The 25,807-nt window shown below is 39.9% G+C and overlaps 1 protein-coding gene, 1 non-coding gene and 1 pseudogene across 5 annotated transcripts in view; 1 reads left to right on the plus strand and 2 right to left on the minus strand.

Annotated features, from left to right (window-relative positions):
- Positions 1–25,807, plus strand: part of CDH3 (cadherin 3) — a 96,174-nt gene that overhangs the window by 12,729 nt on the left and 57,638 nt on the right. For 3 of the 4 annotated variants that reach the window (XM_023523477.1, XM_023523476.1, XM_011380554.2), the window contains 2 exons: positions 503–672; positions 9,123–9,173. The gene's annotated coding sequence lies outside the window, so the exon portion shown is untranslated. The remainder of the gene's footprint in view (positions 1–502; positions 673–9,122; positions 9,174–25,807) is intronic. The other variant, XM_023523478.1, reaches the window with a different exon arrangement.
- On the minus strand, positions 3,623–3,747 carry LOC111731736 (annotated as a pseudogene).
- Positions 4,052–4,170, minus strand: LOC111731737. The gene has a single exon (XR_002777305.1). It is a non-coding gene; the product is annotated as a 5S ribosomal RNA (ribosomal RNA).

A 25,807-nucleotide genomic window follows, 5' to 3' on the forward strand; every position in this document is an offset into this window, starting at 1 on the left:
TAGTAGTAGTAGTAGTTGTTGTTTTCAAATTTGAATATGCATCAGAATCTCTTGGAGTGCTGGTTAAAACAGATTTTGGACCCCAGCCTGCTATTATGTGATTCAGTAGATCTGGTCCAGAGTAGTTGCAGTTCTAAAAAGTTCCCAGATGAAGCTGACACTGCTGGTCCAGGGACTGCACTTTGAGAACCACTTTAACAAAAATACAGCTACTTTAATGGGATGCTTTGTTTGTTTTGTTTTTCAGTCGATACTCTTCTCCAGTTAGTTCACACTTTTAGCCAATTTTTCCAGCTATATCTGTTTCTTAAATATGTCCAGACAACATTTCATAGAGCATATAGACCAAAATAGTAACAAAGATGGGAAGAATGAAAATGATATTCAAACTCAAGTTGTATCCATTAAGTATGTACAGCTTTTTGTATGTCAATCATACCTTAATAAAGTGGTTTTTAAAAAGAATGAAAAGAAAACCTTGTGTTCTTCATTTTTTCTACAGTTATTGTAAGCATCTTGTTTAACTAAGTGGAAAAGAAAGTATGTTGGTGAAGGGGCACTGCTCAGAAGAAAGTCCTGGCACTCCAGTCCCAACAACAGCGAGCACACAGCGTGTTTGTGCCCTAAACCAGGCCTCCCCAGAGGGCTACTTCACCCTAGGGTCTTGCAAAGGTGAGGAAGGCATGAATCTCTGACAGAAGCCCTGTGGACCCCAGTCTGGCCTTTCTAAGAAATCTGGCGTGGGAGAGGAGTGGGGGCCTAGAGGCACCAGAGGGAGGGAAAGGGTAGGTGGCAAGAGCGCGATGACTGAACTTTCTTACACCTTGGGAGGGAGCTGAGCACCAGCGTGCCTGCTACATGGAAGACAGGTCCAGAAGCTTGGAGCAAAGGAGTTGGTTGCAAGTGGTGTGCTTAAATGTTTATTAGGAGTAGGAATTTTAATACGTCTACATTTCTTAGGAGAATGGCAGCGCCCTCTTTCACTTTTCCTTTGAAGTAAATATTCAGCCAAGTTTTAAATTAGAATTGCCAGTGTGTTACTTCTGTTGGTGGGTTGCAGTGAAAATGTTTACATTCACTTCAACTCGCCCTCTTCCCCAGAAGAGAGCAGTAGTTCACATTTACTTTTATTTCTGACTGATCTTAAAGCCATTGTATTCTCCTTGTTGAGGATCTTATTTTCAGGAATGCATTTTTGTAAATAGATTAGGTTTGCTCTTTGCATTTTTATCATTTTTTCAACTTAACAGCATTGTTTTGTCTTCTCGCTGAACATTCATGTCTTAGTTAAGGGTCCTGCACCTAGGAGGTACTCAGTAAACATTTATGAACTGAAAAAACAGACAATTCCAATGATCCTCAGTGCTTTTCCCCAGTCAATACTCCTCTGAGTCACCTGGGGCAGATTTCTTAAACTCTTTTGTACCTCAGTTTTCTCAGTTGTAAAATGGCCATATTAATAGAACCTATACCCCTAGGGCTGTTGTGGATTAAATGAGTTAATACATTGCACAGTGCATGGCCCATAGCATAATAGATGTTTCAGACTTGGAAGCAGCTGGGCTGTAGTGGGCACAGCATTGGACCTGTACTTAGAAGATATGACATTAGCTGTGCAGTCTTTGGCATGTCACCTCCCCTCTTTGAGTTTTAGTTTGTGGCTTTAAAATGGGGACTACCATAATCCCACCAATTATGGCTGATGTGAGGATTAAGTGAGCTAATATCTGTAAAGCAAGTTGCACCGTGCTGGGCTCTAGCTGATGTTCTTTAAAATGGTGAACAGGCTGGGATTGTAGGAGCGCTGGCCTGTGGGGGGTGCTCTCTATGGGTGCATCCTGGCTAGAGTGAAGGCTGCAGGACGATGCCCTACTCCTGGAGGGGACGCTGCATGCGTGCCGGTGGCCACCAGGAGGCAGTGCCTGATCACAGAGGGAATCTTGGAGGCGACAGAGCCTGCACCAGCGGAGCCTTGTTGCTGGCCTTCCTCTCCATCTCTTCCTTCTTTTCCTTCCCTCCTTTAAATGATGCTGGAATTTCACAGCATCAGCATGATGAAGTACAGGCTCTCTGGGCCTCCACCCACGTTCCTGCACCCCCGAGGGGAAATTTGGAGCACACGACAAATAGGAGAAATCAGAGTCAGCAATGGTGAGACCTATAAATTGGAAGTGCCCCAGTGTGATGCAGGAGGGGCCTAATAGCTCTGCCAGCAAAGTGTTCTTTTGCCCACAACTTTTTATTTAAAAAAAATTTAAACCAACAAACGTTTTAAAAACACAACAGACACTCTTATACCTCTCATCTTGATTCACCAATTGTCAATACACTTTGCCAGATTATTTACACACACACCTCTTTATTTTTTGGCTGAACCACTTGCGAGTTACCTGTGGACCCTGAATATCAAGGAATTCTCCCACACGGCCACAATGCCGTTATCACATCTAAGAAACTCGACATGATATAATGTTATCTCTCATACAGTTTCATAGTCAGTTTTCTCCAGTTTTTTCAGTTATATCCTGTATAGCCGTAGTGTTGTTTATGATCCAGCATCCGATCAGTGTTCACCTAATTTTTTCTTTCATGACATTTTTGAATGGTCCACACAAGTTATCTTTTAAAAGATCCCACGATCTGACTTTGTTCTGTTTATTCTTCCTAATTAGATAAGTCCCTTTTGGTAAAATATTACATAGGCCATGTTATCTATTTACCATTACATCATATCAAGAGGCCCATCACGTAGATTTATACCATATTGGTGAGTTTGATCCTTGAGCTACATGCAACAGTTTTCTGTTCTCTCCTTTTCCCCCTCACTTAAAAACTGAATCTGATCAAGACACTACAAGAAGCTACCAGCTAAATCCAGGACATGAGACAAATAGTCCACTTTCTCCAACAATTCTATGGTATGGGGGTAAAAAGAAGAAAAGACTTAGAATAAAAGAGATTTAAAAGACATAATGGCCAAATACATTGGATGGACTTCATTTGAATAAAATAATTGTAAAAAGACATATTTGATACAGTTGGGGATATTTTAATATGGACTAGGTATTAGATAATATTAAGAAATTACTGATAATTTTGAGCATAATGGCATGGTTATTTTTAAAGTAATATGTTAATTGTAATATATTCATGCTATGAACATTATACAGTAGTGAAAAAAGAATGAAGTAGAGCTTCATAAATCACACTGAACAAATCTCAGAAATAACGAGTGAAAAGCAAATTATGAGACAATTGCTTTACCAGTAATACCATGATATATTTATCAACATATATGATATATTATGACACAATAACATTATAACACTATATTAGATTTGCCTTTTGCATATATATCTAAAACCTGAAAAACAGTGCTAGAAGTTGTTTATTGATACACACGTATGGACCAAATATAAAGCCATGTATAGGAATGATCAATACTATATTTAGAGAGTGATATTTGGGACACAAGAGAGAGTTGGAGTAGGGAAAGGCACATAGGAGACTTCAATCATAGCTATTATTTATTTAGTTTTCTTTTAGGCGAGGCAACCCTTGGCTGACCTCACAGATTGCAAGGATCTTGTCATCTTATAATCCTTTACTTTTTTATTTTTTATGCCTACAGCACCTGGTCTTCCTAGGTGGTCTCCCATCCAAGTACTAACCAGGCCCGACCCTGCTTAGCTTCTGAGATCAGACGGGATCGGGATCAGGCTTGTTCAGGATAGCATAGCCATAGACTCAACCATAGCTGTTAGAGTTTTAGTCATTAGGGTAGGTTGTAGTTAACTGGGTGTTCATTATATTGTTATCTTTCCTTTTTGTATATACTTGAGATTATTTCACAAAAAATTAAAATTTTTTTAAAGGAAAAACTTTAATTTATTGAGCAACTACTAGATTAAAAAAAGCTTAACATACATTATCTATTTTGATCCTCACCTCACTTTTTTAGTCATCTGCCACCACTCTGCCCTTTTTTACACTCCAGTCGCACTAGCCCTCCTGATGACTTTTTATTTTTTAATTTTTTTTATTTTTTTAACGCCTCCAGCACCTGGTATTCCTAGGTGGTCTCCCATCAAAGTACTAACCAGGCCCGACTCTGCTTAGCTTCCGAGATCAGATGAGATCGGGCACGTTCAGGGTGGCATGGCTGTAGACCTGATGCCTTTTTAAAAAGCTGGGCACAGCCCTGCCACAGGACTTTTGCACTTGCTGTTCCCACCACCTGAAATATTCTTTCCTATGAAGAGCATGGTTTCTTCCCTCACTTCTTTAAGTCTTTGCTCAACTATCATCTTTTCAGCAAAGTTTTCCTTAACTAGCTTACCTCCCTTAACCTGCTCTACTTTTTCACCATTGCAGTTGTCACCATCTGGCATATCACATAAATTACTGACTTATTATATTTGCCATCTGTCTCCCCTGGTAGTATGGAAACTCCATAAGAGCAGGGATTTTTCTCTATTCACTGCCGTATTCCCAGTACCTCAAACGACTTGGCGTATAGTATAGACAATACATATCTGCCAAATGAATGAATATATTCCCTGTTACTGCATTACAAATTACCCCAAAACTTAGCAGCTTAAACCATAAACATTTATTCTCTCACATGGTTTTTGAGGATGATGAATCTAAGACGCTTAGCTCAGTAGTTCAAGCTCAGGTTCCCCATGAGGCTGAAGTCAAGCTGTTGGCCTGAGCTGTAGCCATCTCAAGGCTGAACTGGGGCTGCAGAACTCACTTTCCAGCTCATAGACACAGTTGTTGATAGACCACAGTTCCTCACTGGCTGTTGCCTGTGAGCTTTAGTTCCTAGCCACATGGGCCTCTCTCCACAGGGCTGCCTGAATGTCAAGGCAGCTGGCTTCTCTCAAAGTAATGAGAGATAAAAAACAAATACTCATAACAGAAACCACAATCTTTTTTTACCTAATCACAAAAGTGACATACCATCTGTGATAGGTAGAACAATGGCCCCCCAAAGATGTCTGTGTCTTAATCCTTAGAACCTGTAAATATGTTACTTTATATTGCAAAGAGACTTTGGAGTAGTAATTAAATTAAGGGTTTTGAGATGAGGGACATTGTCTTGGATTGTCCTCATGGGCCCAATGTAATCACAAGGGTCCTCATAAGGCAAAGAGGGAGGCAAGACAGTCAGTGACAAAAAAAAAAAAAAAAATGTTAGCAGTGGAAACAGGTTGGATGATGCACTTTGAAGATGGAAGGATGTTGCTGAGGAATGTAGGCAACCTCTACAAGATAGAAAAGACAAGAAAACCTTTTCCCCTGGAGTCTCCAGAAGGAGCAGAGCCCTATCAACTACTTGATTTTCTGACCTCCAAAACTACAAGATAATAGATTTGTGCTGTTTTAAGCCACTAAGTTAAGTTTGTGGTAATTTGTTACAGCAGGAATAGGAAATGATTACACCATTACTTCTGCCATATTATATTGGTGAGAAGTGATTCATTCCACATTCCCAGGGTGTGACTACCAGGACACATAGTTACCGGAAGCACTCTAGAGGCTGCATACCACAATGAATAGTTATTAAACTCTATAGATAGGTAAACTGAAGCTCAGGGGACTGAAGTAACTTGTTTGAGGTCATATAGCTAATAATGGCAGAATCAGTGACAGTCAGAATAAATTCCAAACTCTTGAAAAATACCTACATGTACCTGTCTGATCTGGGGCTTGCCTCCCTCCCTAATCTCCTCAAACACCAAACTTATCCCCACCTGGGGCATTTACACTCCAAAATTGCTCTTCTCTGGGCTGGCTTTTTTTCACCATTCAGGTCTCAGTTCAAATACAAGTATTCCTTGATAATATAATGACTTTTTAATCCAATTTTAGTTTTCATATCTTATTTATTGTCCTTTACTGTCCAACATCTGTTCCCACTGCTCCTACCCCTCACTCATGAGGACAGAGTCTTTGCTTGCTTAATATTCTTTGCTGTATCACCATTGCTGGCACATAATAGGTGCTCAATGAGTATTTGCTGAATGAATGAATGAGTGAGTGAATGAATGACTTCATAGGGAGGTAAAATAGTTAAAAACAATCTCTTCAACCCATTCTTGGGCATCTTGAAATAACAGTTTTTACCTGGCAGTGCTTAAGAAGATTAAAAGAAAGAAGTCACAAGGCCTAGAGCCACAGGATATACTTTTAAAGAAATGAGAGTTTTGATTCTCCAACCACCACCAGGCTTGGCCTGGGGAGATTCACAGGGCTCTGCACTCTGAGAGCCCTTTGTCTCCAGAGAAGGAAGAACACAAGCAGGAGGGGTGAGCAATCCACGAGCACCTTTATTTGAATAATAACTAAACCTTTTCTTCCCAGGCTGGTTCTACTGGTCCCCACACCCTCCCTGCAGGCAAAAACCCTTTTCTGTTTAGCCAGGAACCAGAACTCTGCAGACCCTGCTGGTCAACTATAAATTGAATGAGGGTGTTTCACGCAGTGAGAACAGGACTTGATTAAGGAGGTTGGGTTCTTGTGATCTTGGACAAGGAACCTGTTTTCTCAATCTCTCTCTTATTTAGGAGGAAAGGGAGGAACTTGAGTGCCGAGAATTGGATTAAGCATCTCAGTTCACAGCCCACTCTAATAGTTTCTCTCTGGTTTTATTAATTTACTCACTCACTTTTTTTTTTTTTTTTTTGTATCCCTACCCTCCACTCCCATTTTCTCCTGCCACCTTGCTTAATACCTTAAATTTGTACACAACTTTGTCAAATATGTAGTGTTGTTTCACATGAATGTGATTTACTTTTTTGATTAAAGGGTATCCTGCTGTAGATCGCATTCTGTTTACTATGCTATCCAGCCTCCAATATGGCCCTCAGTGGATCTCTTGGTATTCACATCTTTGAGCAGTCCCCTCTCATACTGAGTAGAGTTGACCCTACTCAACAAATAGGATATTGCAAGGATAACTGTACAATTTCCAAGACTAGGTGATAAAAAACATTACAAACACCTCCTTGCTCTCTCTTGGATCACTCACTCTAGGAAGAAGCCAGCTGCCATGTTGTGAGACCACTGAAGCAGCAGCCCTACGGAGAGGTCTAAGAGAAACAGACCTCCTGCCAACAGTTAGCACCAACTTGCCAGCTATGTAAATAAACCATCTTGAATAATTCTCCCTCTTTGGCCAAACTTTCAGATGACTACAGCCTCAGTGACATTTTAACTGCAACCTCATAATAGATCCCAAACCAGAACCACTAAGTCAAGCTGTTCCTGAATTCCTTGTCCACAGATAATAAATGTTTATCTTTGTTTTAAGTCATTAAGTTTTGGGGTAATTTGTTACACAGCAACAGATAACTGATAATTTTTCATTTAGCTATGTAGTTTGTTGATCTATACAAGTTTCTTTGTGTTTGTCTAGTTCAGAAGTCAGCAAAGTTTCACTGTAAAGAGGTAAATAGTAAATATTTTAGGTTTCGCAGGCCATATGATCTCTGTCACAACTCTGGTGTTGTAGCACAAAAGCAGTCGTAGATAATACACAAACAAATGAGTGTGTCTGTGTTCTAATAAAGCTTTGTGGATGCTGATATTTGAATTTCATATGATTTTCATGTATCACAGATTATTCTTTTGATTTTTTTTTAATGTACAAATCATTCTCAGCTTATGAGCTAAGCTGTATAAAAGTAAGCCACAAGTCAAATTTGGCCCACAGGCCTTGGTTTGTTGACCCCTGGTCTATTTCATTGTTTTGAACTGCATAATTATTCCATAAAATGCTTTCACCACATTTTACATATCTATTCCTCCAGTGAGGGGCATCCAGTTCATCTTCTCCCAGCTACCACAAAAAACAGCTGCAGTGAACACTCTCTGCTGTGTGGGAAGGTCCTTGGGACATTTGCCGAGAAATTGCTGGATCTCAAGATATTAGTCGATACTCACCAGTGGTGCATGAGAGCCCCATTTTCCCCACACCCTACCATCACTTGGTATTATCCAACTTCCTAATTTTGCCAATCTATGTGTTCGTGGCTCTTCTTTGTTTGGCTTTCCCGAATAACTAATGCATTTGAACATCTTTTTGCATACTAACATACATTTAGGTTTCCTCTCTAACTTGCCTATTCATGTTCTTCACTCATTTTTCTATTAGATGTTCCTGACTTTATCTTATTGGGGAGACCTTCTCTTCCTGAGCCTCAGTTTACCCACATGCACCACAGTTCTCTACAAGGCTCACCTGAGATGCCATCCCTGTATCTTTCTATTTTTTTTCCCACCTCCCCGAGGATGCAGCATACTATCCCTGTTTCTGAAATCCCTACAGCCATGTTTCAATAATGTGAAGTTGGCCTGGAGTGGGGTTTTTACCTATTTTAACTAATTTTAGAAATCCTGGTTTTACTTGGGGATTATAACTGAGCCTTCTGGTTCAGGGAGGTTGATTAATAGTCCAGGGCCACCACTGGGGACCATGGGATTGAGCAGATGTTGATGCTGGGTTCCATTAGGAAGAGCTCGGACTGCAAATCAGAATAAGACAGACGATAACACTTCACCTGGTCAAATTGGAAATGATGTTTCTAAATGAGAACACAAGCAAGTCATTGAAGAGAATGAGGCCACCTCTTCCTAGCTGGTGAAAGTGAAACTAGTTCTAAATTTTTTTGAAGGGCAGTTTGACAGTGATGTGCCAAAAGCCTTAAGCACATGCACATCCTTTGACTCACCAAATTCCTTTGGAATTTGTCCTTAAGTGGTAATTGGTCAAAAGTAAGGAGAAAAGTATTTGGTGGTGGGGGGAAAAAAATCACACTTAAATATCCCACTGCAGGGGATGGAATGCTATATGTATCATAAGAAAGATGTTCTACAGAAGGATTTCTAATGCTGTACTAAGATGCTTATACTTCACTTAACATGAGATCCATGTTATAAAATGGTAGATATAGAATGATCTAACTTTTGTAAGGAAAAAATATATATGAATAAAAAACACTGGGAAATGTATTGAGTGTTTACTCTGTGCTATGCACAGTTTTTAGTGCTCTATAGCTTCATTTAATTCTCATACAACTCTATGAATAGGTACTATTATAATTCTCATTTTACAGGTAGAGAAACTGCGGTCGGAAAGATGAAATGAGCTCCCAAGGTCACAGATGGTAAGTCATGGAGCTGGGATTTGAACACCAGTGGCTGGCTCCAGAGGCACCCCAAAATATTCCCATGGTCACCCCCATGTTTGTATCTAAAGAGTAAGAGTGGTCCTTATTTCCTTTATCTGTATTTTATGATTTTTCTATAATTAATTATTTTTAAAGAGCATTCACAAAATTTTAAAGACCATCTTCCACCCCAGCCCCATCATAGTGGTTGGTGCCTCTGGAAATGTAAAAGTGGGGGAAGGTGTGAAGGGCGATGCTACAGGGAAAAGAATGAGGAATGGGATGGAGCTTTGCTCACTTCAAACACTACCTCAGGCCCCAAACGCTTTTTCATTTTGTTCTCAAAAATATCAAGGAAATCAAAGGTCAGATATCAGCTGTATGAACTTGGATCGGTTCCTCACCCTTTCTGAACCCTTTTCCAGATATGTCATATGGATCGAATTTCTGGAGGAATGTCCTTGTCCCCCTTCCTTTCCTTCCCAGCACCCTGAGTGAGGCACAGGGACAGAGAGCCTTGCTCAGTGGTTCTGGGAAGGAAAGGAGGGAGGAGCACAGGCCTGCAGGAGAGGAGGAAGCTGGCATCAGGAATGGCTGGGGGAGTGGCAGAGGAGCAGCAGTTCCTTCCTGTCATATCCTCTCCCCTGGGGCTTTGAGGAGTGACTACCCAGTTTTTGGGTGTAACTCTGGAAAGGTCTGTGCTGTGGTGAGCGCTGGATAGGGAATCAAAAGACCTGGGTACCACTCATACCTCACCACTGGTTACTGTCTTAGAGCAAGTCACTCCCTTCTCTGAGCTTTGATTTTCTCAGCTGCTTAGGGGTTAATGCACGGCTGGTTGTGATAGCATGTAGAAAGGGGCTTTGCAGAAAGCTAAATGACGATGTGCTCAACAAACTATAGCACACCTCCTGTTTCTTCTTAACAGCTTATCTATAGGAATCTATAGATAAGCTGTTATCTATAGATAAGCTGTTATATCTATAGGGATCTATAGATAAGCTGTTATATCTATAGGGATCAACAAACTATAGCACACCTCCCTTTCTTCTTAACAGCTTTATTGAAATGTAATTCACATATAACACAATTCACCCATTTAAATTGTACACTTCAGCGGGTTTTAGTCTATTCACAGAGTTGTGCAATCATCACCACAATTTTCATTATGCACCAAAGGAATCCCACACTCTTTGGCTATCACTATCACCCCGCATTTCTCTCAGCAATTCAGCCCTACGCAGCAACTCCTCTACTTTCTGTCCCTATAAACTTATTCTGGACATTTTGTATCAGTGGAATCATATAATGTACCAGCTTTTGTCAGCCTCCTTCACTTAGCATAGTGTTTTTAAGGCTTTTCCATGTTGTAGCATATATAAAACTTTCATTCCTTTTTATAGCTGAACAATATTCCATTATATGGATATACCACATTTTGTTCATTCATCGGTTGATGGACATTTGTGTTTTCTACTTTTTGACTATTATGAATAGTGCAGTTAAAACTTTGATGTACATATATTTTTATTTCTTTGGAGTATAGACTTAGGAGTGGAATTGCTGGGTTAAATAGTAATTATATTTAACATTTCAAAGCAACACCTGCTTTTATACAGTCTAGGAGCAAAGAATGGTTTTTGTTTTTAAGTGGTTGGGGAAAAAAATCAAAAGAAGAATAAAATTTTGTAACATGTGAAAATTACATAGAAGTTGAATTTCAGTGTCCACAAAGTTTCATTGAACAGCTACATTCATTCTTTGATGTATTGTCTGTGGTGCTTTTGCACCTAATGGCAGAGTTGAGTAGTTGGGAAAGAGATCATATGGCCATACAAAGCCCAAAATATTTACTATCTGGCCTCTTATAGAAAATGTTTGCTAACCCCTGAACTAAGTTTTGGTATTATTATTATTAATTATTGTTTGGTGGGGGCAGCTTGGGCATATACTGCCTCTGGGTTTATTGGCAACCAAGACTCAAGTCATCAGCCCTCTCTGCTAGGTCCTGGCCTGGCAGCATAAAGGAATGAGAGCTCACATCTGGCCCTGTTTGCTGGATGGAGAAACTGAGTCCTGCAGGAGGGCTCAGGCTCATGCAAACTGAGGGGAAGTGAGAGCCTCGCTTTCTTCCACTCCTGGGTGGCCTACCTCCAAACCCCCAGCTAAGAATGGCTGTGAATCATTGATTGCTAGCGTTTGCAGAGCACTCCATTTTGTCAGAGCACTTTGGTCATCATTAATTAGTCAGAATCTGGCTCCAACTGTTGCCCAATAAAACAAAAACAAATGGCTTTGATGTCTCTGCCCCTAAAACTGGAAGCTTCCATTTGCATTTCAAGGCTTTGTACGGGTAGTAGATTCCTTCTCTCTGCCCATCACCCCATCACCCCTCAAAGACCTAAAACCTATTGTTTTGGCAGAAATCAGGCTTCCTGAAGGAAGGAAGGAAGTCTTGGGGTTGGACCCCCCAGCCCTCATAGCTGGTATCTTCTGAGAAGTCACATCCCCTGTCAGATCTCTGGGGTGGTTGTGTGAATTAACCAAATTTGTGTTTGTAAAAGTATTCTGAAAGGACTCTTAGACACTGCTGGGGGGAAGGCAAAACTGCACAGTCACTTTGGAAAATACTCTGGCAGTTCCTCAAATGATTAAATCTGGACCCAGCAATTCCACTCCTAGGTATATACTCAAGAGAAATGAAACCATGTGTCCACACAAAAACTTGTACACAAATGTTCATAGCAACATCATTCAAAATAGCCAAAGAATAGAAACAACCCAAATGTCCATCAACTAATGAACAAATAAAATATGACATATCTATACCGTGGAATATTATTCAGCCATAAAAACTAATGAAGTACAATATGTGTTACAATGTGCATGAACCTGAAAACACATGTTCTGTGAAAGAAGCTAGGCACAAAAGGCCACATATTGTATAATCACATTTATATTAACTGTCCAAAATAGGCAAATCCATAGAGACAGAAAGTAGATTGGTGGTTGCCAGGGGCTGGACAGAGAATAGAGAGTGACTATAAATGGACACGAGGTTTCTTTTCAGGGTGAAGGAAATGTTCTAGAATTGATTGTGGTAATGGTTATGCGACTCTGTGAATATATTAAAAACCATTGAATTGCATGTTTTAAATGGATGAATTTTCTGCTATATAAGTTATACCTCAATAAAGCTGTTTTTAAAAATGTTCTGAAAACTGTAAAATGATGAGCACAGTGATATTTACATGCATAATAGATGATCTATCATAATGGATGGAGCTGAGTATTCTGACCTGTCAGTTTAGGGTAGTTCCTAAGACTTTTGAAATCGGAGACATGTGGCTATCTTGCTACATATGACCTTGGGCAAGTTATTTAACTCTCTGAGCCTCAGTCTGCCCATCTGTAAAATTGGGACGATAATCTCTGTCTCTTAGGATCATTGTGACAATTAAATGAATATTATAGGAACATGCTGACCTTGGTACTTAACACCTAGTAGGTGCTTGGTAAATGATGATGACTGTTTTCACACAGTGTTACCTGACACCTCCTAGCTAACTCAGGGAGCAAGTCCAGTGCTGTTCCGCTCTCTTCAGAAAAAATTGTTTCCAAAACCTGTCTTATCATGATAATTACCTGGAATACCTCTTAAAAATACAGCTTCCAGGGCCTCACTTCAGACCCACTGATCAGGCCCTGGAAGCTGTATTTTGAAACTCTTCAGGTGATTCCTATAATCAGGCAATTTTGGAAAATGGGGCTGGTCCAACTTGGAGTTGTTTTGCTTCTTATTTGTACCCTTCCCCACAAACCCTTAAACTTTTGTTGTTTGCCGTTTCACCTTGACTTACCATTCTTTGCCAAAGTTCCTTCTATTTAAGAGTTCATGCTCTCAGCTTCAGTAATAACATCCAGCACTTGAGTTTCTAATTTCTTCATACTTTAATTCAGGGCAAGGATTGATAACATTAATAATAACAGCAATAGTGAACCTATATGAGTTCAACCCTCTGCAGGGATTTCCTAGGTTCCCTCTCCTTGATGTCCTTATGGCAGCCTTGTGAGCAGGTTTAAATAACTTAAATAACTTCCCCAAGGGTTTTAGGAGGGTAAGTGACAGAGTCAGAATTGAAACTCAGTTTTTTATGACCCCAAAGCCTGCCTAATTAACCTTACACTATACAATATTCACTAGTTATCCCAGTTCTTCATATGAGAAAAAGGGACTCAGCAACATCAAGACATCACACAGCAGCTCCTTAACTAACAGGCCAAGGGTGGTTTTTGTGCCCTCCAGTCTAGGGCTTTCTCACCTCGTCATATTGTGACATAAATCCCACTCAGTGACTTTATCAGCAAATACCATACAAAAAGAAAAATATTGAATGATTTTTAGGGTCAACTTAATATGTTTTTTTTTTTTTACTTCTAGAAAGTATTCTCAATGACTGATAGTAGTGGTTAACATTTATTGATCATTTTCTTTGTGCCAAGCATTGTTTTAAGTGCTGTATTTGGATTAGCACATTTAGATCCTTCAACAATAGATGACTTGGCTACCATCATCATCTTATCATCATCCCCATATCACAGATGGGGAAACTGAGGCACTGAGCTATGAGGCGGTTTGCCTGAGATCACATAACTAACAAGTATTAGATCCAGGATTCAGATCCAGGCAGAGTAGCTTTGAGGCCTGTGCTTTAACCACTATTTTCTGCTTCTTCTTACTTGGGAGGATGTTCATGCAGTGTGGATTATAATATGGAAAAATGGAATACAAGCTACGTGCCCAACAATAGTACACTGACCAGATATATTATGGTGTACTGTTTGGATAAATACCCTGAAGCTATGAAATATGATGCCAGGGAAGAACTTTCAATAACATGGAAATGTTGACAACATTTTAAGTGAAAAAACCAGGTTCAAAAGTGATACTACTCATTGTACAAGTCCACTTATGTAAAGCACAAAATTAGGCAAATCTAATCTCTGTTTTAAAAATCAAGATAGTGGTTACCCTTGGGGATTAAGGACTTGCAGAGGGCACAAGTTTGCTCCTGGGGCAGGTCACATTTGTCCCTTATTTTGGGTGTTGGTAACATGTGTGTAGTGTCACTTATGATCTGTTTGCTTTTCTAATACAGAAATATTGTGTTATACTTCAATGAAAAGTTTAAAAACATAGCAGTACCATATGATCCTAATTTTAAAAATATGTATGTATACATTTGCATGGAAAAAAAGAATGGAAGGAACCTAAATTGAGGGACATTTTATAAAATAACTAGCTTATATTACAAAAATGTGAAAATCAAGAAAAATAAAGGCTGAGACACTATTCCAATTTAAAGGAGGCTAAAATGATATGACAACTCCATGCAATGCAGAATCTTGGTTTAGATCCTAGATTGGGAAAAAAAATGCACACACACACACACACACACACACATATACATGGCTGATTGATTAATTTAAATGTGGAGTATAGATTGATGACAACATTGTTGCAATATTGCTTAAATGAGTTTGCTTAAATGAGTTTGCTTAAATGTGCCATGGTTATGGATGGGAATATCTTTGTTCTTAGGAAATACACAATGAAGTATTTAGTGGCTAAAGGGCATAATATCTCCAATTTAATTATTAAATTGTTCAGAAAAATACACACATAAATATTTATATGGAGAGACAAAATGATAAATAAAGCAAATAGTAAACAACTTGTTGACATATGTAAAGGGTTTCTGGGAATTAATTGTACTATTCTTGTAACTTTTCTGTAAGTTTGAAATTATACCAAAATGGCAAATTACCAAAAAGGAAGGTAGGGGAAGACATACGTAAACTTTTACTCTTCTGAGAATAGTACTAAAATATAAAATTGAGAAAGACAAATACTAATTTTTCAAAAAAGCAATAAAATAGTCATATACTTCTCTGAAAGTGAAAGAAAATGGAAGGGAATACACCAAGCATCAGCTGTGCCCAGGTGGTGCTGTGACTCGCTGGTGACATGCAAGGCCTCTGACACTAGGTAGCTTGAATTTGAATCCAGACTCTGCTATTCACTAGATATGACAACCTGGGCAAGTTACTTACATTCTCTGTGCCCCTGTTTCCACTCCTCCCCTATACAATGATGATAGCAGTGCCTACTCATGGGGTCGTCACATGGGCACACACTGAGGCTCAGTAAATATCAGCCAGTATATCTGGTTGGTGGGATTATGGGTGAAACAGTCTATGTATTTTGTTTTTTTCTTTTACTTTCATTGAGATATAGTCAACACGTAACATATTAGTTTCAAGTGCACAACAAAATGATTTGATATTTGTACAGACTGTGAAATGGTCACATAATTAGTCTAGTTGACATTCATCACCACATATAGTTACAATTTTTTTCTTGTGATGAGAACTTTTAAGATCTGCTGTCTTAGCACTTTCAAATATACAACGCAGTATTGTTAACTACAGTCACCATGCTGTACATTACATCTCAGGACTTATTTTACAACTGGAAGTTTGTACCTTTTGATCCCCTTCATCCATTTTATCCATCTCTGCAAACCCTGCCTATGGCAACCACCTGTTTTCTGTAGCTATGAGTTTGGGTTTTTTTTTTTTTGTTTGGATTCCACATATAAGTGAAATCATACAATAGTTGTCTTTGTCTGACTTATTTCACTTAGCACAATGCTCTCAGTTCATGTATTTTTTAAACTCCATAAAGTGAACACAGTAGTTTTGTAATCAGAGCAACAACAAAACATTGAATAAAAATGTCATTAACGTTTTTTCAAGGGACAAGGGGAGGCTCCTTTCCAATGGCTCAGCTCTTCCCTCTTGGCCCTCCATCTCTCTCTCTCCTCCCCACTTGCCTCACTCTCGCCCCCTCCCTTCTGCCCACCAGATTGCATTCCTCACTTCTTTTCCCAAAGAACTATAATTAAGCTCTTACTCTGTAATTGCCATTTCATGGCTCCCCATCTGAAATCATGTTCCTGCTCAGCCTGGTTTCCATCTTCTTCTCAGCCTGGGAAAGCAGAGGCAGGATTCAGCAGAGCCCAGGATGGGCCTTATGCTCTAAGAGCGATACGACCTCTATTTGTTGAATATAACCTCTCTGTGTGCCAGGCACACTTTATGTGCTCAGCCCCTTCCCTACATTACATTATTTAATCCTCACAACAACCCTGTGAGGAAACTAAAGCTTGAGGAGGTAGAGTAAGTCACCCAAAGTCCTCACAGGTAGTGGCGGAGATGGTATTTGAATCCAGTTTGATCTGGCCTCAAAACAGAGAGGTGGTACTCCTGTTTCCTCAACTGACAAGTATATTCTGAACTCCCCACACCAGGCACCAGTGCTCTGGTGATAGTTTGCTATCAAAGCTGCATCCTTACCCCTCCCTTTATCCTCACACTTTAAATTATGGCTTTGCAGCTCCTCCATCTAAAAAGTCTATTTCTCCAACCCTTGAATCTGGCCCACCCTTACTTTGACTAATAGAATGCAGCAGAAATAATAGTCTACCTACTACACCAAGGCACCAAGAAGCCTTGCATTCTTCTGCTCTTTCTCTCAGCATACTGCCTTTGCCATGAAAACAAGCCCAGGCTAGATTGCTGGAGCATCATGACTCAGTCACCAAAAAGCCAGCCAGCTGCTGGATATGTGAATGAGGCCGTCCTAGACCAGCAAGCCATCAGCTGACTTGCTGCCTGACTGTAGATACATGAATGAGCCCAGTAGAGATTAGCCAAGCCTGTTCAGATCAGCAGAACCACCCAAATGACCCACAGACTCATGAGCAATTGCTTCAAGCCACTGAGTTTTGGGATTTTTTTTTTTTTTTATTCAGCGATAGCTAACATGAAGGTTGTTGGTGACCAGAGTGAATTCAATGCAGTGGATACGTCAAGAGTATCCAGTAGGGGCTGAAGAAAGAAGGAGCAGTGTGAGCAGAAGCACTTTGGTGAAAGGGAAGCATGCCATGAGGCAGTGGCTCCAGGAAAAAGTGGAGTGGAAGGAGGACTGCTTAGTCTGCTTTTCTAATAGAGATAGTAGAACAGTGTATTTTTCAAACTGAATTTTGATTTTTTTATTGGGTCAATTCAATGGGTGATGACCAGTACTTAAAAAAAAAAAAAAAAAAGATAGAACAATAGAAAACCATAGAGTACATCACACATAGTAAGAGTAAGTATTACTCGCCCCCTCCCTTCTGCCCACCAGATTGCATTCCTCACTTCTCAAGTGTTACATGAAACTTTTGTATCCTGATTTCTAAAACCATAAGTTAGTTTTGCCTGTACTTAAATTTATGTAAATTGACTATTCTGTGTCTGGATTCTTTCACTCAACATTATATCAGTGAGATTCATCCATGTTACTGCATGCAAGGAGGAGCATGTTATGGAGAGAGAGAAACTGCAGGAGGGGTAGAGGTAGGGGGGCTAGTTATAGAAAAGACAGTTAAGAAGCTGTTCCAGAAACGAATAAGGACCTGAATTAAGGTTATGGAGGGGGGAACAGAAAAGAAAGGACCAACTTGGGTCACATTTCTTTTTTCAAAATATGAACTATAATCTCACTTTTCTAAAACCATGCATTATTTGTATGTGTTTTAAAATATAACATATGTAAAGAATCTTATAAATCACTAGGCTTGATACTAGTCAGCTGAAGAGGCTTCTGGAGAAGTGGTATTTGTGTGTGTGTGTGTGTGTGTATGTGTGTTTTAAATATAACCATGTATTATTTTTCGACCTTACAAAAAACTCTTTGAGGTAGGATGTTGTTAGTTCCACTCTCCAGATGAAGAAACTGAGGCTCATAGAGAGTTTTAATCACTTTTTCAAGGTCGCACAACCAGTACCACTTCAGCAGGCCTTCCCCAGAGATACTCTGAAGGGATAATCAAGGAGGCTTCATGATTAATTGGATGGGGGAGGGGAAGAGGGGAAGAAGAGAAGAAGGGATTAAAAATGACCAGGACACGTTGAGTTTAACTAAGTGGAAAATAACCAGCAAGTCAAAAGGAAGTGCTGGATTATTGGGGGAAGATTTAAGCCAAAGGAATGAATATATATTGATGGAATTTGGTGCATCAGATTGGGGCTCAGAGGAAAGTTCACAAGTGCACTCCTTGTGAAATGTCCCCACCACTGAGCACCCTCTAGCAATTGAGCATTTTCAAGATAAAAAAGAAGTTCAACCTCACATTCCCAGGCAAGTGGTGTGTTCCTCTGCATACTTGGGTCCTTCTACATCAGCAGCTTCTACTTTCTATGGCTCTATGTGGCCTGATTGATTGACCAGGCTTAAAAGGCCTGCTGTTGAATTTAAGATCTCAGGCTTCTAGCCTCTATAAGTCATCGACAAATACCAGAAGTCCTGGCATGAATGTGAGGTTATTATTCACCAGAGAAGACATTATAAACCACAAGAACGCAAACCCAGCAGGTAGGAGTGGCCACCTAGCTCACTAGGCACTCAGTGTCCTCATCCATCCAGTCAGCATAATTCATAATTAAATCTGCAGCAGGCACAAGGTGAACTAGAATGTAAACTGCGTAAACTGTGTTGGGAAAGCACATTGAATGCAATTTAATTTCAAAGTTCTAGAGGTCCAGAACCTGAAATGCTTGTGACATTTCAAGTTGAGGCTACTCCTCCCTACCCTTCACTGGGACCATCCCCTGGAGAGAGATGACCCAAAGGGGAAAAAAAGTTGTTGGGTTACTAGGAGTATTACTTAGGGTTTTCTGGAGAAACAGATCTAATAGGCTAGATATAGATATACAGAATGAGATTTATTATGAGGTATTGGCTCACACAATTATAGAGGCCAAGAAGTCCCATAATCTGCTGTCTAGAAGCTGGAGACCCAGGAAAGCCAGTGATATAGTTCCAATCCAGACTTGAAGGCCTGAGAAGGGGTCATGGGTGGGGGCAAAGTTGTAGGTCCCAATTCAAGTACAAGGGCCTAAGCACCAGAAGCACCAATGTTTGAGGGCAGGAAAAGATGGATGTCCCATTCAAGCAAAGAGCAAATTCACCTTTTTTCTGCCTTTTTGTTCTATTTAGGGCTTCAGTGGATTTGATGATGCCACCAGCATTGGTGAGGGTGGGCCTCTTTACTCAGTCTACTGATTCAAATGCTAATCTTCCAGAAGCACCTTCATAGACACATGCAGAAGTAATTGTTTACCAGCTATCTGGGCATCCCTTAGCCCAGTCACATTGACACAAAATTAACTATCATACTAGGTAAGGTGTAGGTTTGGAAAACTGTGGCACTGAAGGGGCTATATGCTCAGGCCCCATGTATGTTTCCAGATAAATATATCATGGGGGGAAAAAAAAGCCAGCATATGGGTAAAGGATATAAAGAATTCACAAAAGGAAATTTAAACGGTACATAACCATATTACAGAGTCACCATGTTACACAACTCCAGGGGGCAGCACTCTGTGAATTCTATTCACAGAGGTGTACATGATGATGGTCTGTAAGTGAGGATGCTCAGCTTCTTCCATAATAAGAAAAATGCTAATTAAAACAATAAAGTACTATTTTTCATGTATTGGATTGACAAAGCTCAAAGAGTTGGTAAAATCCCGTTTTGCTAGGAGTATAATTTGGAGGATGTAGTGAATACTGTGGATTGGCTCTCTCAGTCATGATGAAAAGCATCATCACATCAACAGGCTAAAGAAAAAAAATCACATGTTCATATCAATAGATACACAAAAAGCATTTGACAAAATTCAACACCCATTCATGATAAAAATTCTTAGTAAACTAGTAAGAGAGGGGAACTTCCTCAACTGGATAAATATCTACAAAACTCCTGCAGCTAACATCATACTTAATGATAAGAAATTTGAAGCTTTCCCAGTAAGTTCAGAAACAAGGCAAGATGTTCCCTCTTACCACTGCTTTTCTATGTGATACTGGAAATCCTAACTAATAAAATAAAACAAGAAAAGGAAATAAAAAGGATACATTTGGGAAAGAAAAAATAGGGCTCTTTAAAATTGTGCTTTATAATGATTTATTTTCACATTCTAAATAAATACTAACTTTGGCGCCTAATTTTGTACTTGTAATTTTAGGACAAGTATTCTTAAAGAGGGCCTCCCTGATTATGCATTCTTCAGCCCCCTGAAACCTGGATCTGCCTGTGAGTGAATGAATGAATGAACCCAAGTTTTAGTCCACAAAAATTTATGCAGAAAGAACCCCAAGTCCTCTTCCTTAGAAGGAAGCTCTGGGTATAATAGATTTACTGTCAGCTGTATACCTGGCATGCTCAGAGAGCAGGCAGATAATAAACACAAATATGAAGCTTTTCACATGTAAATATTAACTCTAAGTTAATAAAGGTAAGGTTTTAGGCACTACCTCTAGGTGAGAAATTAGCCGGAGTGAGAGTGGGGGGCTGGGAGCAACCTGGTCATTCATTCATTCAACAAATATCTATTGAGCATATGCTATGTGCCAGGCACTGTTCCTCTGAAACAAAACATTTAAAATCTCTGCCCTTCTTGTGCTGTCATGGCAGGAGAGGGGAGAACAATAAACATAGTAAAAAGTAAATTATATATTACGTTAGAAGGTGAGAAGTACTAAGGTAAAAAAGCAGGATGAAGGAGTTGGAAAATAGTGAGTGCAGGGATGCAGCTTTCGATAGTGAGGTCAGGGAAAGGCTCAATGGCAGGAGAGCCAAGATCTGAAGGACGTGAGAGAGGGAGCCCTGTAGCTCTCTGAAGGAGGAGTGTTGCAGACATAGGGAGCAGCATGGACAGGAGTATATACTTGGTGTGCTTGAGGAAAAGTTCAGAGGCCTGAGTGTTGAAAAAGAGTGAATAAGGGGGAAATAGGAGAAGAAATCTGAATGGTAATGGGGTCAGATATCATAGGACTTTGTAACCATTGTAAGGACTTTAGCTTTTGCCCTGAGGAGGACAGAAGCTATAGGAAGGTTTTGAGCAGAACAGTGACATGATCTGGCTGCTCTGGGGAGAACAAACTGGGGACAAAGGGAGAAAGCAGGCAGATCAGTGGAGACCGTTAACCATAATCCAGGGCGAAAAGGGGGTGGATTCTGAATATAGAATTTTGAAGATAGAAACAACAAGCGTTGCTGGATTGTGAGAAAAAGTAAAAGAAGGTAGTGGAGATCACTGGGTCCTTCTGCATCAGCAGCTTGTACTTTCTATGGCTCTATGTGGCCTGATTGATTGACCAGGCTTAAAAGGCCTGCTGTTGAATTTAAGATCTCAGGCTTCTAGCCTCTATAAGTCATCGACAAATACCAGAAGTCCTGGCATGAATGTGAGGTTATTATTCACCAGAGAAGACATTATAAACCACAAGAACGCAAACCCAGCAGGTAGGAGTGGCCACCTAGCTCACTAGGCACTCAGTGTCCTCATCCATCCAGTCAGCATAATTCATAATTAAATCTGCAGCAGGCACAAGGTGAACTAGAATGTAAACTGCGTAAACTGTGTTGGGAAAGCACATTGAATGCAATTTAATTTCAAAGTTCTAGAGGTCCAGAACCTGAAATGCTTGTGACATTTCAAGTTGAGGCTACTCCTCCCTACCCTTCACTGGGACCATCCCCTGGAGAGAGATGACCCAAAGGGGAAAAAAAGTTGTTGGGTTACTAGGAGTATTACTTAGGGTTTTCTGGAGAAACAGATCTAATAGGCTAGATATAGATATACAGAATGAGATTTATTATGAGGTATTGGCTCACACAATTATAGAGGCCAAGAAGTCCCATAATCTGCTGTCTAGAAGCTGGAGACCCAGGAAAGCCAGTGATATAGTTCCAATCCAGACTTGAAGGCCTGAGAAGGGGTCATGGGTGGGGGCAAAGTTGTAGGTCCCAATTCAAGTACAAAGGCCTAAGCACCAGACGCACCAATGTTTGAGGGCAGGAAAAGATGGATGTCCCATTCAAGCAAAGAGCAAATTCACCTTTTTTCTGCCTTTTTGTTCTATTTAGGGCTTCAGTGGATTTGATGATGCCACCAGCATTGGTGAGGGTGGGCCTCTTTACTCAGTCTACTGATTCAAATGCTAATCTTCCAGAAGCACCTTCATAGACACATGCAGAAGTAATTGTTTACCAGCTATCTGGGCATCCCTTAGCCCAGTCACATTGACACAAAATTAACTATCATACTAGGTAAGGTGTAGGTTTGGAAAACTGTGGCACTGAAGGGGCTATATGCTCAGGCCCCATGTATGTTTCCAGATAAATATATCATGGGGGGAAAAAAAAGCCAGCATATGGGTAAAGGATATAAAGAATTCACAAAAGGAAATTTAAACGGTACATAACCATATTACAGAGTCACCATGTTACACAACTCCAGGGGGCAGCACTCTGTGAATTCTATTCACAGAGGTGTACATGATGATGGTCTGTAAGTGAGGATGCTCAGCTTCTTCCATAATAAGAAAAATGCTAATTAAAACAATAAAGTACTATTTTTCATGTATTGGATTGACAAAGCTCAAAGAGTTGGTAAAATCCCGTTTTGCTAGGAGTATAATTTGGAGGATGTAGTGAATACTGTGGATTGGCTCTCTCAGTCATGATGAAAAGCATCATCACATCAACAGGCTAAAGAAAAAAAATCACATGTTCATATCAATAGATACACAAAAAGCATTTGACAAAATTCAACACCCATTCATGATAAAAATTCTTAGTAAACTAGTAAGAGAGGGGAACTTCCTCAACTGGATAAATATCTACAAAACTCCTGCAGCTAACATCATACTTAATGATAAGAAATTTGAAGCTTTCCCAGTAAGTTCAGAAACAAGGCAAGATGTTCCCTCTTACCACTGCTTTTCTATGTGATACTGGAAATCCTAACTAATAAAATAAAACAAGAAAAGGAAATAAAAAGGATACATTTGGGAAAGAAAAAATAGGGCTCTTTAAAATTGTGCTTTATAATGATTTATTTTCACATTCTAAATAAATACTAACTTTGGCGCCTAATTTTGTACTTGTAATTTTAGGACAAGTATTCTTAAAGAGGGCCTCCCTGATTATGCATTCTTCAGCCCCCTGAAACCTGGATCTGCCTGTGAGTGAATGAATGAATGAACCCAAGTTTTAGTCCACAAAAATTTATGCAGAAAGAACCCCAAGTCCTCTTCCTTAGAAGGAAGCTCTGGGTATAATAGATTTACTGTCAGCTGTATACCTGGCATGCTCAGAGAGCAGGCAGATAATAAACACAAATATGAAGCTTTTCACATGTAAATATTAACTCTAAGTTAATAAAGGTAAGGTTTTAGGCACTACCTCTAGGTGAGAAATTAGCCGGAGTGAGAGTGGGGGGCTGGGAGCAACCTGGTCATTCATTCATTCAACAAATATCTATTGAGCATATGCTATGTGCCAGGCACTGTTCCTCTGAAACAAAACATTTAAAATCTCTGCCCTTCTTGTGCTGTCATGGCAGGAGAGGGGAGAACAATAAACATAGTAAAAAGTAAATTATATATTACGTTAGAAGGTGAGACGTACTAAGGTAAAAAAGCAGGATGAAGGAGCTGGAAAATAGTGAGTGCAGGGATGCAGCTTTCGATAGTGAGGTCAGGGAAAGGCTCAATGGCAGGAGAGCCAAGATCTGAAGGACGTGAGAGAGGGAGCCCTGTAGCCCTCTGAAGGAGGAGTGTTGCAGACATAGGGAGCAGCATGGACAGGAGTATATACTTGGTGTGCTTGAGGAAAAGTTCAGAGGCCTGAGTGTTGAAAAAGAGTGAATAAGGGGGAAATAGGAGAAGAAATCTGAATGGTAATGGGGTCAGATATCATAGGACTTTGTAACCATTGTAAGGACTTTAGCTTTTGCCCTGAGGAGGACAGAAGCTATAGGAAGGTTTTGAGCAGAACAGTGACATGATCTGGCTGCTCTGGGGAGAACAAACTGGGGACAAAGGGAGAAAGCAGGCAGATCAGTGGAGACCGTTAACCATAATCCGTTAACCATAATCCGAAAAGGGGGTGGATTCTGAATATAGAATTTTGAAGATAGAAACAACAAGCGTTACTGGATTGTGAGAAAAAGTAAAAGAAGGTAGTGGAGATCACCTCGAGGTTTATGGCTGAGTTGTCATTAGTGAGGGGCGGGGGGTGGGGCAGAGACTGCAGTGAGAACAGAAGAAAGATTTACTCTGGAATTGCAGGGGTGAGCCACAGAGGCCAAGGAGGTTCCACTTCCAAAGTAACTGGACCTCTGGTGTGTCAGGATCTGACTCAATCCAGGGTGCAGTTAATATCACATGAATGCAGAACCTGTGGTCCTGGCCTGGGAAACGATTTTCATCTCATTCACACACTTATAGTTGGTGAATGAAATTACTATCAACGCATTTTTTTAGCTGTTTGTTGAAGGGGCTGCTCTTTAGCGTTTCAGGTGTAAAAGGTTGAATTGGACATGGGCAAAGATTATCTTAGAATAAATAATGCTTATATATCATATAAAAAACAAAGTGTGAGAATTGAAAACATGTCTATATAAGAACCTGTATATAAATATTCATAGCGGCATCATTCACAACAGCCCAAATGCCTATCAACCGATGAATGGATAAACAAAATGTGATATATCCACACAATGGAATATTACTTGAAAGTGAAAAAAAAAAATGTAAGTACTGGTGCTGCATTACGGATAAACCTTGAAAACATTATTCAAAGTGAAAGAAGTCAGTTACTAAAGACCGTATATTGTATCATTTCATTTAAATGAAAGATCCAGAATAGGCAACTCTAGACAAAAAGCAGTTTGGTAGTTGCCTGGTAGTGGGGAAGTTTGGGAGGAAATGAGGAATGACTACTAATAGGTACAGAGCTTCTTTCTGGGGTGATGAAAATATTTTAAAATTGATTATGGTGATGGTTGTTCAAGTCTGCAAATATACAAAAAATATTGAATTGTGTACTTTAAATTGGGAACTTGTATGGGAGATGAATTACATCTCAAATAAAGCTGTTATTTTTTAAAAGTACACATCGTGATTTCCCTAAGGGAGCTATTACTGCAGAACACCTCATGTGAGCATGTGTGACAGCCCAACGTTGAGACCAGTCAGGCCACAAATGACTCCAGCCAGTCACGCTTGGCATTGCTCAGTCACGCGCCAGTCACACGGAGCTGTCAGTACTTAATACTGATCATGAGCATTTGGGCTGAAAAAACTAAATGCCCATAACATGTATAGCAGTGGTTAAGGGCACAGGCTCTGCAAGGAGACAAACTTGATTTTGAACCCCAGATCTGTCATATGATCATTGGCAAGTTAGCCTTTCTCAGCCTCAGTTTCCTCATCTGTAAAATAGAGATAATAATACCTTTCTCATAGGATGATTAAGGGGATTAAATGAAATACTATTTATAGAACAAATAGCACAGTGCCTAGAACTGAGTAAAGGATCAGTAAATGATAGCTGGCATCATTACTGATAATGTATAAAAAGCACTGAGCACAGAGCCTGGTATATTAGGAAGTGCTCAAAACACAAGAGGAAAAAGTTATACTTTTCACTGGAAAAGTGGTTACAAAATAG

The sequence above is a fragment of the Pteropus vampyrus genome, unplaced genomic scaffold, assembly GCF_000151845.1.
Source record: "Pteropus vampyrus isolate Shadow unplaced genomic scaffold, Pvam_2.0 Scaffold394, whole genome shotgun sequence".
NCBI lineage: Eukaryota > Metazoa > Chordata > Mammalia > Chiroptera > Pteropodidae > Pteropus > Pteropus vampyrus.